The 13,204-nt window shown below is 42.4% G+C and overlaps 1 long non-coding RNA gene across 1 annotated transcript in view; it reads right to left on the bottom strand.

Annotated features, from left to right (window-relative positions):
• Positions 1 to 13,204, bottom strand: part of LOC145720831 (uncharacterized) — a 156,922-nt gene that overhangs the window by 93,106 nt on the left and 50,612 nt on the right. Inside the window, exon 2 of the long non-coding RNA XR_014144040.1 lies at positions 2,636 to 2,756. This is a non-coding gene — a long non-coding RNA (uncharacterized LOC145720831). The remainder of the gene's footprint in view (positions 1 to 2,635; positions 2,757 to 13,204) is intronic.

Genomic DNA, 13,204 nt, shown 5'->3' with positions numbered 1-13,204 from the left:
GCTCAGCAGCAGGGCCTCATGCGCCATGAAGCTCACAGCCCCGGACAGATGCTCAGGGAAACTGCCTGGCTACACACAGCCCCTGGTCTCCAGCAGGGAAAGGCAGGCAAAAACCCAGCCTGGCCGACTGCTAGCAGCATGAGAACCACGAGAAGGAAAACAGGGTGAAGACAAAGACCACCGTCAGAGGGACACAGGTAAGAGTTAAGAGGGGTACAAGGTGGAGGATAAGGAAGGATCACAAAGAAATGCCAAGAAAACCACAGAACTAGAATCTTCAGGAGAGCAAAGAGAGTAGCCAATTGCCGGGCGCAAAACTCAATTCATTTGGAAAACAAATTTGAGATTCTTCCCTGAGCACAAATTGAAGATCCTACAGACTTTTTAGAGAGAGAGAAGGGGAGAACATTATGGACACAACATTTTAAAAAATGGAAAGAAGACCAACAAAGAACTGAAATCTCACCAAAGTTTACTAAAATAAAGAGACACACTCGTGCATATGGGCCGGTGAGTTAAATTTCAGGTATGCAGAAAATGATCCCGTAAACTTTCAGGTATTAATGGTAAAAACACACACAAATAAAGGAAGTGGGTGCTGTCTCCAGGCTTGGTCACCGTGGCGGTGCGGCCAGGACCCCAAGTTCCCCGAAGGTATACAGCAATGACCAAGAACGCTAACACCACACCAGCCAACTTCACAGGCAAAGGGCAGCGAGACCATATGTGCAGAAACACAGAATCCAGAAGGAAGGTCGCCATCTCAGTCTTTCTGAACACAGTATCTAAGACAAAGGAACCCAAAGGGACGTGGACACAGAACCCAACAGGCAGACCTTCTGATAGAAACACAGGATTAAATCTATATAATCCAAAATTAAACAAAAATCAAAATATTCTTGGAAAACAAAGTATTATAAATTATCATCTTCATTATCATTTCCATCCGGCTTTAAAGTCCCAGATTATATTTTTAAATGTTTAGAAATTATTTCAGAGGAGGGGAGGAAGCTCACCTCCTAATCTTATATAGCTGAGAGTTCATTTCTGATACTAATAATCAGAGAACAATCAGTTGAACTCAGGTCTCAGGAACAGTAAGGGAGGCCACTAAAGAAACTAAAAATCTAAGTTTATATTTTCCAGGCACGAGAGGTAAAAACATTTAACTTATGTAGAGATAGAGAAAAGTAAATGTTGAGGAACGGTAAGAGATGCTGGAAATATCAGAGGTCAGCTGGGAATCAATGGGAAGGCAATACCCATACTCTGTCCATGGGAGACCAGTGGGCCATACTGCTGAGAGCCGGCCATGCCGCGCACAGGCCAGACCTAGGGCACCTCTCTCATTCTCCCTGTTCATAGTTGTCTGGGAATTATAGGAATTAGGAGGAAGAGGGAAAACTATTGCCATTTACATACGGTAAGATTTTCCCTCCACCTTGCTCTCAAAGACATAAATTGTCTAGTAATATGAACTGTATCATAGCCACGTGGATGGCCAGTAGAAAAACAAACAGGCAAAAATTAGTATAATTCCAATATATCAACAATAATGAAAAACAATTCAGAACAACCATACAATATAAAAAAAAAAGCCATTGAAATAAGTATGGAAAACATACCTTCATCAAGCAAGTACTTACTGAGGGAACCGACATAAAGAACACAAGAAGCATGTAATATTCCTAGACAGAAAAGCCATTACGTATACTATAAAGATGTCAATTCACTCAATAAAACTATTTAATGACTTGAACGAAATTCCAATCAAAAGTCTAACAGCATAGCTTTACAAACTTGACTAAGTTATATACACAAGTATAAATGGGTAAAGAAAATACGGATCATTAGAAAGAAAACCGTGGCGGCGTGCCCACCGCGGCCAGTGAGAACACCCTGCAGCAGACCACGCTGAGTCATCAGCACACGGCCCCCAGAAGACGGGGTGAGCCATTCCGTGATACAGACAGAAGATCAGGAGCAATGAACTATGTCTCGTTCTTCAATGTAATAAAAGGACATATTCTAAATCAGTAGAGAAAGCAGATTTTAAATCTGCTAGAATAACTGTTTAACTATTAATAATAAATCTTGACACTTGCACTCATTCTATGCATCTAAATAAACTACCAAAGGACTACTGCACAACAAAGCCATAAAAGAACTAGAGAAGATATATACACGAATACCTGGTGTGAAAACAGATTTTGTAAACATGACATGAAAGCAGAAACACTACAGAAAATTTTAATGGATCTGGCAACATAAAACTTTGATATCCTTTTACTGTTAAAAAATATACAAGGTCAAATGACAAACTGGGACAGTATTTAGAACACATACAATACCCAAAAGGCTCTTAGAGACCTCAATATGTAAAGAGCACTTGTAAATCAATAGGGAAAAAAGCATCTCTATAGAAGAAGGAACTACGGATACAAAGAGGTAATTCAGAAAGGCAGTCCAGCAAATAGCCAGTCACCATACAAAAGCTGTTTAACTTCAGCTGTGACCAAAGGAACACAACTTAGAAGTCGATGTCATTTTTTAAACAGTCAAAATGGCAAAGATTTAAAAAACAACAATACTTAAGTTGTCAAGTGTAGACAAGAATTGGAAATCTCTCCCATACCTTACTGATGGTCATGTCCATTTGTGAAACTTCTGGAGTGCGGATTTTCAGTGTGCCTCGGATGCCTTGTGAATGTTCACCTCCTACTGAATCAGCAATTCCATTCTGTGGCTTTTTCCCCCTAAGGGAAATGAGAAAAAGTAAATGCTAAGATTTTGTTGAACAAGGATATAAATTGTAATTTTTCATACCCAACACAGGGGAACAAAGAAACCCAAATTGACATTCATCAAGAGCAGAATAGTTTAAAATAAATAAACTCAAAATAACTATGCATATATACATATAGGGGACCACTCTATATTTTCACAAGTCATTTTTTTAAAAATTTTTTTGTTTATTTATTTGACAGGGAGTGAGCACAAGCAGGGGGAGCAGTAGGCTCCCCACTGAGCAGGGAACCTGACATAGGGCTCGATCCCAGGACCCTGAGAGCATGACCTGAGCCGAAGGCAGACGCTTCACCAACTGAGCCACCCAGGCGTCCCCTCACAAATCATCTTAGGCAAGCCCTGAATGATACGGGGAAAGTCTCATGATGCAATGCTAAGTGAAATACACAGGATATAAAATTTCACACACATTATGGTCTCTATTTTATTTTTTTAAAAACAATTTTCCTATAATCAGCAGCATTTATTTTTCCAATTAGAATAATCATATTCCACATAATTTTTTTAAAAAACAAACTATAAGGAATCTTCTCCAAATAATGCATTTTGGGCCAAGGACCCAGCATGTCAAGTCATTCCTTAGGTTGAGAATCTGAACACGAAGAACAAGTTGGAAGCTCTCTCCCCTCTGAGCGTGGTTTCAGGGCGTGCTGGTGGGCGCCTTGGGGGGCCCCATCGGGTTTTCTCCATCTCCACCGAACAGCCAGGTTACTGGCGTCCCTGGTTGCAGAGGGACGTCTGTGCTCATTCTTAGTGAAGTGGCCCTCGGTAGTGGTCAGTGGAGGCCACCCCAGGACGTGTGAGCCGGAGCCGAGTTATGGGTAAGACGCCCGGGGCACATGGGAGAAAGAGAACCATGGAAGGCAGAACGCGTGGGGAGTGGGAGGTGGGGCGGGCCCCGGAGGCTCAAGCGGGGACCTCAGCCCCACTCCCCCAACCCAAGAAACACCTCCTTTGGTCACGGAGCCCTAGGCCTTCCTTTGTCTGGTTCCTGGGCAGGGGTCACCGGAGGGCCTTCTCGGGCTCCCTTCTCAGGGTAGTGGTTTGCTGGGTCCCCGTGCTCACCTCAAACCTGGGCTGTGCACTCACATTTTCCATGGTGGCTAGTTCCGTAACGGACAGTACTTCCTCTCCCATGTACCCCAAGTCTAAAAAGGTCTTACTTCTGCTTCCTCTTGTGTAAACATCCTTCCAATTCCTTCCCTGTTTGTTCCAGGGAAATGAGGCATCGCGCCCTAGATCTGAATTTTTAGAGCTCCTATTCTTCCCATCCGTGGAGATATTTTTAATATTTCTGTTTTTGCTGTTGAATAATAGATTGCATTGTATGCTTCCATAATTCAACCATGCTTCCTTACTTCACAGTGTCATTTTTCCTCTTGCTTTATAAAAGGGATACAAATTACTTCAGACACTTTTTAGGATTTTCTACATCTAACTGTGCCCCGTTTGGAATTAGCTGTGGCGGCTGTTCTCCCCAAATTAGGAGCACAGTGTTGACTTCTTGCTCACCTGCTCGCCTTCCACCTTCTAGAGCTGTTCCCGGGACCTCGCTGCCCCCCATCACGGCACTAGCTCAAAGCTTTCCAGGATGCTGCGTCCTCTTCCTCCCACCTTGGGAAGGCGGTGCTGGGCAGCGGAGGCCCGAGACCCCCACCCAGGAGCCCTCCTGGTGAGGAATTCCCTATCTTCCTCTGACCTCCCTGCTCCGGGAGGAACTTGCTCTCCTTTGGGGGGGACAAGGCTCAGAGGAGCCCTGCACTCTTCTCTCTCTCTAACTCCCTCCAGAGGCAGCCCTGCCCCTCCAGAGCCCTGCTCACCATCCGTACCCATCAGAGTGAGTCCCCTGGGTCAGGTCTGCTCTGCACACCCACCCACCCTCCAGGAGCCTCCCTTCCAGGGGGGGCTGTTGGGCTCTAATGCTTGTTCTGAGGCCACTTGGGACACCACCTCACACTCACAAACCCTGGGAGAGCGAAGCCTGCCTTTGGAGAGGGTCTCTTTCCTGATTCTCACTGACAAGTGGGCTCACGGCTACATGCAGAAAGCAACTGTGTTAGCACAGCGATCTCGCCCGGAATGCTCAGTTGTAAGCCCACTGGATTCTCCCTGCAACGAGACGTCCATTCTTGCAGACTGAGCAGTGCAGGGAGAAGCTGAGGGTTCAGGGCGCATCCACCTCCTCAGGTGAATTTGGTGGGGACCCGCTGTGGGCCACAAGCAATGGACTGGGGACTCCCCATGGCCTAGACAGGAAGAGGCTCAGAGAGCACACAGGTGCCCAAAGCAGCACTGGGGGTCAGGGGTCACGGCTTATCACAGCCGCGTCATCGCAAAGCCAACAAAGCTTCAACTCCCACCTCCCTCTTGCACAGCCCTTTCTTCGGACCCGAGAAGGGCCCTCGAATTTCCTATGAATACTTTATGATCACCCTGCTTAACGGGGCTGAATTGTGTAGCTTCAGGCCTCCTCCAAACCAGGATCCACCACTAGTTAGAGATCCAATGAGTAACTGGGTAAACACGCTTTAGGGTTGAGGCAAAACTTGAGCTCCAGCCTCCACAAACATCCTCACCGGCAGCAGAGCCAGTGCCTTCAACAGGCTCAGCATTTAGAAAAAGGAAATGACTGATCTTTAAATACGTTCACAATGTCTATTATTTGCAGCTGTAGATCACATTTCTCTCGTCAGTAAGATCCTGGAGCCAGTCTCGAGCGTGGGTTCCATTTCCAACCATCTCCTGCCTCCACCAAAGGAGATGAGACTTCTTTGCCGAGCACAGTAAGTGTGCTTACCCCTCTCCTGACTTTACAGAGTGAAAGCCAAGGGCCCAGGCAGCACGTCCCTGCTCGCACCCCAATGCCCAGTGGGCAGAGATGGAACAGCCCGCAGGAAGGACCGAGGCATCAAGAGCAAACATGAGCCCTGGTCACAGCGGACAGCGCTCCATCAGCCACGTTACAAACTCAGTGATCTTTCATTCACTTTCTCTCTCATTCCTCTTCTTATTCTCAAGAAACAGAAAAAGGGCACATGACGGCAGTGCCCAAAACTTACATTCCACACCCAATTTCCAGCCACGCTCTCGGGCGGTAGCCCCCACGGCACAGAGAGGAGGCGGGAGGATGAGCTGAGGGTTCCCTGAGCGGTGCACACGCCACATGCAGCCTGCTGTTGACCCACAGGAGGGCCACCCCAGGGCCAGGGGCCCAACCACAGAGATCTCACAGGAAAAGTATCTCCACAAATTAAGATCGGTGTTTCTTCTAGTGTCTCTGCATGATGACACTCACTTCTACCCCTCGGGATTTGACTGGCGGAGTTTAGGCATGCCCCAGAGAGAACAGCTCTGCCTTTTGAACACTTGCTCCATATCAGGCACTTTGTTAAGCTCCCAACATTATATCACTTAGTCCTTACAACAACCAATCAATACAAGCTCTTCATTATCAATGAGGGCACTGAGTTTTGGAGAGGTTAGTAAATCGTTCACTACAAGTTCGAGGGAGAACGGGGAGTAAGACTACCCATCCCAACGCAACCTGGTCTACCGGCAGAGATGATGGCAATCCGGCATCAAGGCAGGATGGGCCCACGTAGGGTCCCTTTCCTGGACCCTGGGGCCTGAGCGTTGTCTCTACGTGGGCACTCCCCTGGACCTTCCAAACCAGGGGCTGCGTGGTTGCTGTCTGTGTGTGCAGGGCTGGCCATCGGGTCCACCTGCCAGCCCAGGTCACCGTCCCATTTCTTGCTCCAACACTTTTCACTGTAGACCTCACACTGTCCACAAATTACTTTTTTCTTATTACTTTTTTGTTAAGAAATCAACTCATTATTATAAAATACAAAAAAAGGAGAAAGGACTAAAAAGCACTTGCAATCCAATTGTCACACACATGAAACGCACACCTTTTCTGGTGCTTTCTTCCAGTGCTGTTCTGTGCACCTACGTATGTCACAGGGTTGAGACCACACGTCACACGAAATGCCACCTCCGGCTTTGTCACAGAGCACATGTCACCAGCAGCTCCCATGTCACTAAGAATCATTATTTTCAATGGCTCTGGAATATTCCATACGTGGGAAATATTATGACTTACTTAACCATTCCCCAGCTGATACACATTCATCCCATCTTTCCCTACTACACACTACTTACTACCTGTGAGGGATGTCTTCCTGCTTAGACATGTGTTTTCCATTTTACATCACGTCTTTGGGACTGATTTCCAGAAATGGAGCTCGAAGGTTCAGGTGCTGGCATTCTTTTTTTTTTTTTTAACAATTTTTTTTTTTTAAAGATTTATTTATTTGAGAGAGCGAGAATGAGAGAGAGTACATGAGAGGGGGGAGGGTCAGAGGGAGAAGCAGACCCCCGCCGAGCAGGGAGCCTGATGCGGGACTCGATCCCGGGACTCCAGGATCATGACCTGAGCCGAAGGCAGTCGCCCAACCAACTGAGCCACCCAGGCGCCCCAGGTGCTGGCATTCTTTAGAGGGTTGATAAATGCTACCAAGTTGCTTTAGAGTAACAAAGAGCTATTTTTCAACTCAGCCAAGCAGCCAGCATTTATCTTTAAAAATATTTGCTTTAAATAATCTTGAAAAGTATTTGCTAATTTGATTAAGAAGAAAAGTCCAATAAGCAACAGAAGATAAACAGATATACTGGATGACATCACCACTGACTTCTGTGCAAAAGGAAGAACAGAAACCATCCCCACCACCTCCTGCCGCAAGCCAAGGAACCCCTGCTCCACCGCAAGCGTTTTGTGACACAGTCCTCCTACCTCTTGGGATGGAGTGTGATTTCCTAAGCAGACGGCTGCACATCACTACTTCCCTCCCACCCCACTGAATCATGTAGATCCAAGTTCTCAGCCCTGCTGGTTCCAACCTATGTCAGCACCTAACGAGTTTCCAAAACGCTTATGCAGTTTGCACTCTGACGTGTGTGAGATGCAAGACAGCACAGCAAGATCCTAGTTCCACATCACCCTGCCCGGTGTCCCCATGGCCTCTTCACGAAGTCCGATGATCGAAGCAATTTCTAGAGTGCTGCCATCACAACCAACAGCACTTACTGTTCATCGTTTACTCTCTATCAAGCAGTACGGGCTTTATTTAGAGCTATCCTCACTGTTTCTAACTCAGTGACCTAAGTATTCCAAAGCCACAATCCCTTCTCCCAAAATTCCCAGGGCCAGTTGTTTCTCAGAATTAACAACTTCTAGATTTTAGAAAGGAAATCCTACCAAACACCATATACTATATAATATCCCAAGAGGACCTCAGACAGCAGACCATAACCAAGCATATTAATATTTCTGTAGGAAAGGGTATGAATATTCACACCAAATGGTATCAAGATGATAAGTAGCCCCATGTCGGCTGGGGTCTCGCATAAGTGTTCCCATCCTCTCTGTCAAGGAGGCAATCACCTAGCTCATCTGAAACTAGCATCTGGTCATTAACTAATAACCTAAATGAAAAGGGATCTATAATACAGTTTTGTTTTTCCCCACTGGAATTCCTATAAACTGACAAACTGTCCACAGGTTCAAAGTAATATTAATGCACAGGTTTGGTTTACACAGCAATATCTATGGATTTCTGTCAAGCTGATGGGATGGATGCTCTAATCAATTTCTGCCCACAGAGTCAAGGTCAAGGAAAGGTCAATAACATCAAGCATCCATTTTATTTTTCCTAATATATATTGCACAGGTGACAGTAAAGTTAACAATGAGTGAAGTGGACTGAAAAAAGCTAAGGTCTCTCTTGACAGTATGTACCACAGCAACCTGACAGCAAATTTTTAAAAGCATGAAACATCTAATAATTGAAAATAGAAACTCTAATAGAAAAGTTACACAGGAGACTAGATATAGCTGAAGAGAGAATTATAGGATTGGAAGACAGACCTCAATTCTCAAAAACTTACCCAGCATGGAAGAGACAGAGAAAATAAAATGCAGAATAAAGTTTAAGTGGTGTAGCACAATATGAGAAAATATATTTCTTATCAGAATTCTAGAAGGAAAAATAGAATGGAAGAGAAATGGTATTTGAAAAGATAATGGCTGAAATTTTTCCAACATTTCCCAAAGACATGAATCTTCATATTTAGGATGCCCATAAACCCCAAGAAGGGTAATTAAAAACAATCCACACCTAGATACATCCTAATGAAACTGATGAGTATAAATGACAAAGGGAGACTTTTTAAAATGGACAGGGAGGAAAAAAATAGATTCCCTAAAATGAAATAAGAATTAGAAAGCTAGCTGTCCTCTCAACAGTAATAGGGGAAGTCATAAGACAATGGAATGATATCTTTAAAGTTCTGGGGGAAAATAGGTGTTTATCTGAAATTCTGTCAGCCAACTGTATTTTTCAAAAATGATGATGAAAATAGGATATTTCAAAAATGCTATGATTGACCCTCATTAGAGGAACTTCTTTAGGGCGAACTCTAGGAAGAGAGAAAGGATCTCAGAAAAAAAATATCTGAGATGCAAGAAGGAATGTTTATCAAAGAAAATAGTAAATATGTGCATAAGTTTAAACAAACATTCACTGTGGAAAAGAATAACATATAATTTGTGTGGTTAAAAATAACAAGATAGAACCAAGAAACAGAGCAACTGCAACATATAATTTATAATAAAAGCATGCTAAGGTTCTTGTATCATTTGTGAAGAGGGTAAATATTAACTGTAGACTCAGTCAAGTCAAATGGTTTATGGCTTATTAATTTTAGAGTAATAAAAAATATCATTGAATATATTACTTCTAAAGTGAGTTGGAAAATAAGACAGACAGGAAGAAAAAAATTAATTTATAAGGAGGTAAGAACAGAAGGAAAAAAGAAACCTAAGAAAGGAAGGACAAACAGCATCAAGTAAAAGAGAAAGGAATTCAAGTATATCAGTAATCATAGTAAGTATAAATGAATGCACTTCCTAATTAAAAGATTAAGATTACTATGCTGAATTTTAAAAATCGCAGCTATCTGCTATTTATAAGAGATGCATCTAAAATATAAGGGCATAGGTAGGTAAAAAGCAAAAAGATGGAAAAAGATGTTCCAAATAAATAACCAAAGAAAGCTGGTATTGATATGTTGTTATCAATTGAGAACAAAAAATTTGAAGGCAAAAGGAATTACCTGAGATACAAAACTTTTTTAAAAAAGATCATGACATATTGATAATGGGTTCAATTCAACAGGAAAATATAATAATTCTTTTTTTTTTTTTAAAGATTTTATTTATTTTTTTAGAGAGCGAGCGAGAGAGAAATAGCACGAGAGGGGAGAGGGTCAGAGGGAGAAGCAGGCTCCCCGCTGAGCCAGGAGCCCGATGTGGGACTCGATCCCAGGACCCTGGGATCATGACCTGAGCCGAAGGCAGACGTTTAACCATCTGAGCCACCCAGGCGCCCGAAAATATAATAATTCTAAGAATTTTGTACCTAATAACACAGCTTCAAAACACATAAAACAAAAATAAAATTATAAGGAAAACCTGGGAAATCTAGAATCACAGAATATTCCTAAAAACACCTCCTATATAATCAACAGACCAAGTAGACAAAAATCAGTACTGATATAAACTATTTGATTAACAGCACTGAAAAGGTTGATAGCAAAATACACTAGGAATATATAGAAAAGAATTAAATTTTTTTCAAACACTCAAGTAACACTTACACATAGTGACCATATAAGGCAAACTGCACAATATTTTAATTAACATAACATAAACACAGAGTTTCTGACTGCAACAAAACCTAAGGCACAATTTTCTTTTTTAGTTTTAGTATCTCTAAATTCCGATCTGTGTTCCAATCAGTGATTTCTTTAATTACTGTTGCCATTTTCCCCACATTTTAGCATTTCTGAAATCTGAGCACTTCTTGTGTAGCATTTTAGATTCAATATATTATGTTAAGTTCAAAATAATAACAAAATGATTTTAAAGCAAATCCATATATTTGTCAAGTAAGAAACGCACATTCAAAAACCTCATGAATCAAAATAGTAACCATAATAAATATCAGAAAATACTTAGAGCTGAACAATAATAAAAATACTAGGTATCAGGAATTGTGGGATGCAGCCAAAGTCATGACAAGGAGCAAATTTATTGTCTTAAATTACATGAGAAAAGAAAAAAAGCCTGGAAATTAATAAACTACTAGAATAGATGAACAAAGCCAACAAAGCAAAAGAAAGGAAATGATGATGAACGGAATTTAATGCAGTGGAAATAAAGGTATGGAAGAGAGGATCAGCAAAGCCAAAATTTGGTTCTTGGAAAAAAACTAATCAAATTAATAAATCTCTGGAGATGATGAAGGTAAAAAGGAGTGAAAAATCAAACATACTAGCATGAATGAAAAAGTGGGTAATAATGTATACACAGCAGATAATTAAAATATGAGTTGTTTTTTTTTTAAGATTTTATTTATTTGCGAGAGAGAGAATGAGAGACAGAGAGCATGAGAGGGAGGAGGGTCAGAGGGAGAAGCAGTCAGCAGGGATCCTGACGTGGGACTCGATCCCGGGACTCCGGGATCATGACCTGAGCCGAGGGCAGTCGCTTAACTAACTGAGCCACCCAGGCGCCCCAAATATGAAAGAGTATTAAGAACACATTTAGGCCAACCAATTTGAAAAACATGTGAAAGTAACAAATTCCTACATTAAACAAGTTACGCAAACGGACCCCTGACCTCCATGATGTTCTAACAACATTAACTGCCTCGAATCAGTATTTTTTTAAAAAACTATCTACAAAGAAAATACAGATAGTTTTACAAGTAAATTCTACCAAGCATTGTCTAATTCCATCACACAACCATTTCAGAGAATACAGAAAGAATAAATATTCCTCCAACTTATTAGGCTTGTTACAAAAGCAAGGGGTAGTGTGAGAAACAAAGATGACAGGCCAACCTGACTCGTGAAAAGCAGCATGCAGGAACACAAATGCAAAAATACAGCAAAATCATTAGCAGATGAAATCCAAGTCCAAATGGAGTTTATTACAAGATTTCAATGTTGCTCTTGCATTAAGCTGTATTAATATAATTATCATATTTGCCATGTAAAATAGGAAAACCACATGCCAATTATTGAGGCATCCTATATAGTTAAAGCAATGACAATGGTGTGGTATTGGCATGAGGAATGACAGACAAATGGAACAGAGTACAGACAGAAGCAGCAGACCCACACACACTAAAACTCGATTTCTGACAGAACTGGCATTACAGTTAAGAGATAATGGGACAACTGGTAACCCAAAGAAATAAAGAATGGGCTCCCTACCTCACCCCATATACAGAAACAAGGGATTAGTAGCCTACGTGTGAAATAATTTGTTTTTCATTTGGAAGAAAACATAACATAATCTTTATGAGTTTCACATAGAAAAGATTTTTTTAAAAGACTACAAAAGCACAACACATACAGGAAAAGATGGATACGTCCAACTGCACCAGAAGGCCCCGTACAGTGAATGAAAATAAGTCAGAAATTGGGAGAAGCTAAGTTCATCCCACCTACCATCAAAGAAATCAAGTCTAGGCTACGTGTAGAGCTTCTGTCAATCAATCAGAAAAAGACCATCAACTCCACAGAAACATGGGTGACAGGTAACAGCGGGCACTTCACGGGGCAGCCCGTGATACGGGACGAATTCACTATAACCCAGGACATGCAAAGTGAAGCCCCAACAAAATACCATTTCACAATTACTGCCTGGATTTTTTTTTGTTTTAAGTAAAGCAGTCTGCCAACATTGAGAGTCTGTGAAGGTGCAGAGCAGCTGAGAACTGAGGGGAGCCCGTTGGTAAAACAGTCTGTCATCAGCTGCTACCGCTGAAGACGTTGCAGGCGCCATGACCTAGCCGTGCGCTCCTACAGAGACCAGTGCAGAGTGGGCAAGGAGCGTGCGCAAAAAAGCCCAGAGCATCGCTGTTCACGATGGGGAAAAAAACAAGAAATGCAGTCATACCGAGCCCCATGTCTGTCATGTCAGAAGGGATCCAGGAACTGTGTTAAAGAGTGAAAAATGGGTGAATCTCAAAAACAGAATGTTGAGTGCAAAAAGCAAAGCATAGAGTATAATTCCACTTATAGTAAGGTCAGAAAACAGCCCAAACTGGTCAACATCCTGTTGGAGAGGACCCGTGGACGTTATAGTAGGGACTTCTGCAGGAGGCATGGGGCTGTCCTGGGTGAGGAGCCGGGGGTGACCTGGGGACTGACCGTGTCCCATGTTTCCAAGCTCAGCGGTGAACAATTTGGTGGTGTTATTATATTTCATGTGTCATTTATTTTGTACTGTTTTTCTAATTTATGATCTATTTTGTAATTGTATTTT

The sequence above is a fragment of the Leptonychotes weddellii genome, chromosome 3 (assembly GCF_054177405.1).
Source record: "Leptonychotes weddellii isolate Sample4059 chromosome 3, ASM5417740v2, whole genome shotgun sequence".
Lineage (NCBI taxonomy): Eukaryota > Metazoa > Chordata > Mammalia > Carnivora > Phocidae > Leptonychotes > Leptonychotes weddellii.
This window is presented reverse-complemented; position numbering and strand designations above follow the sequence as displayed.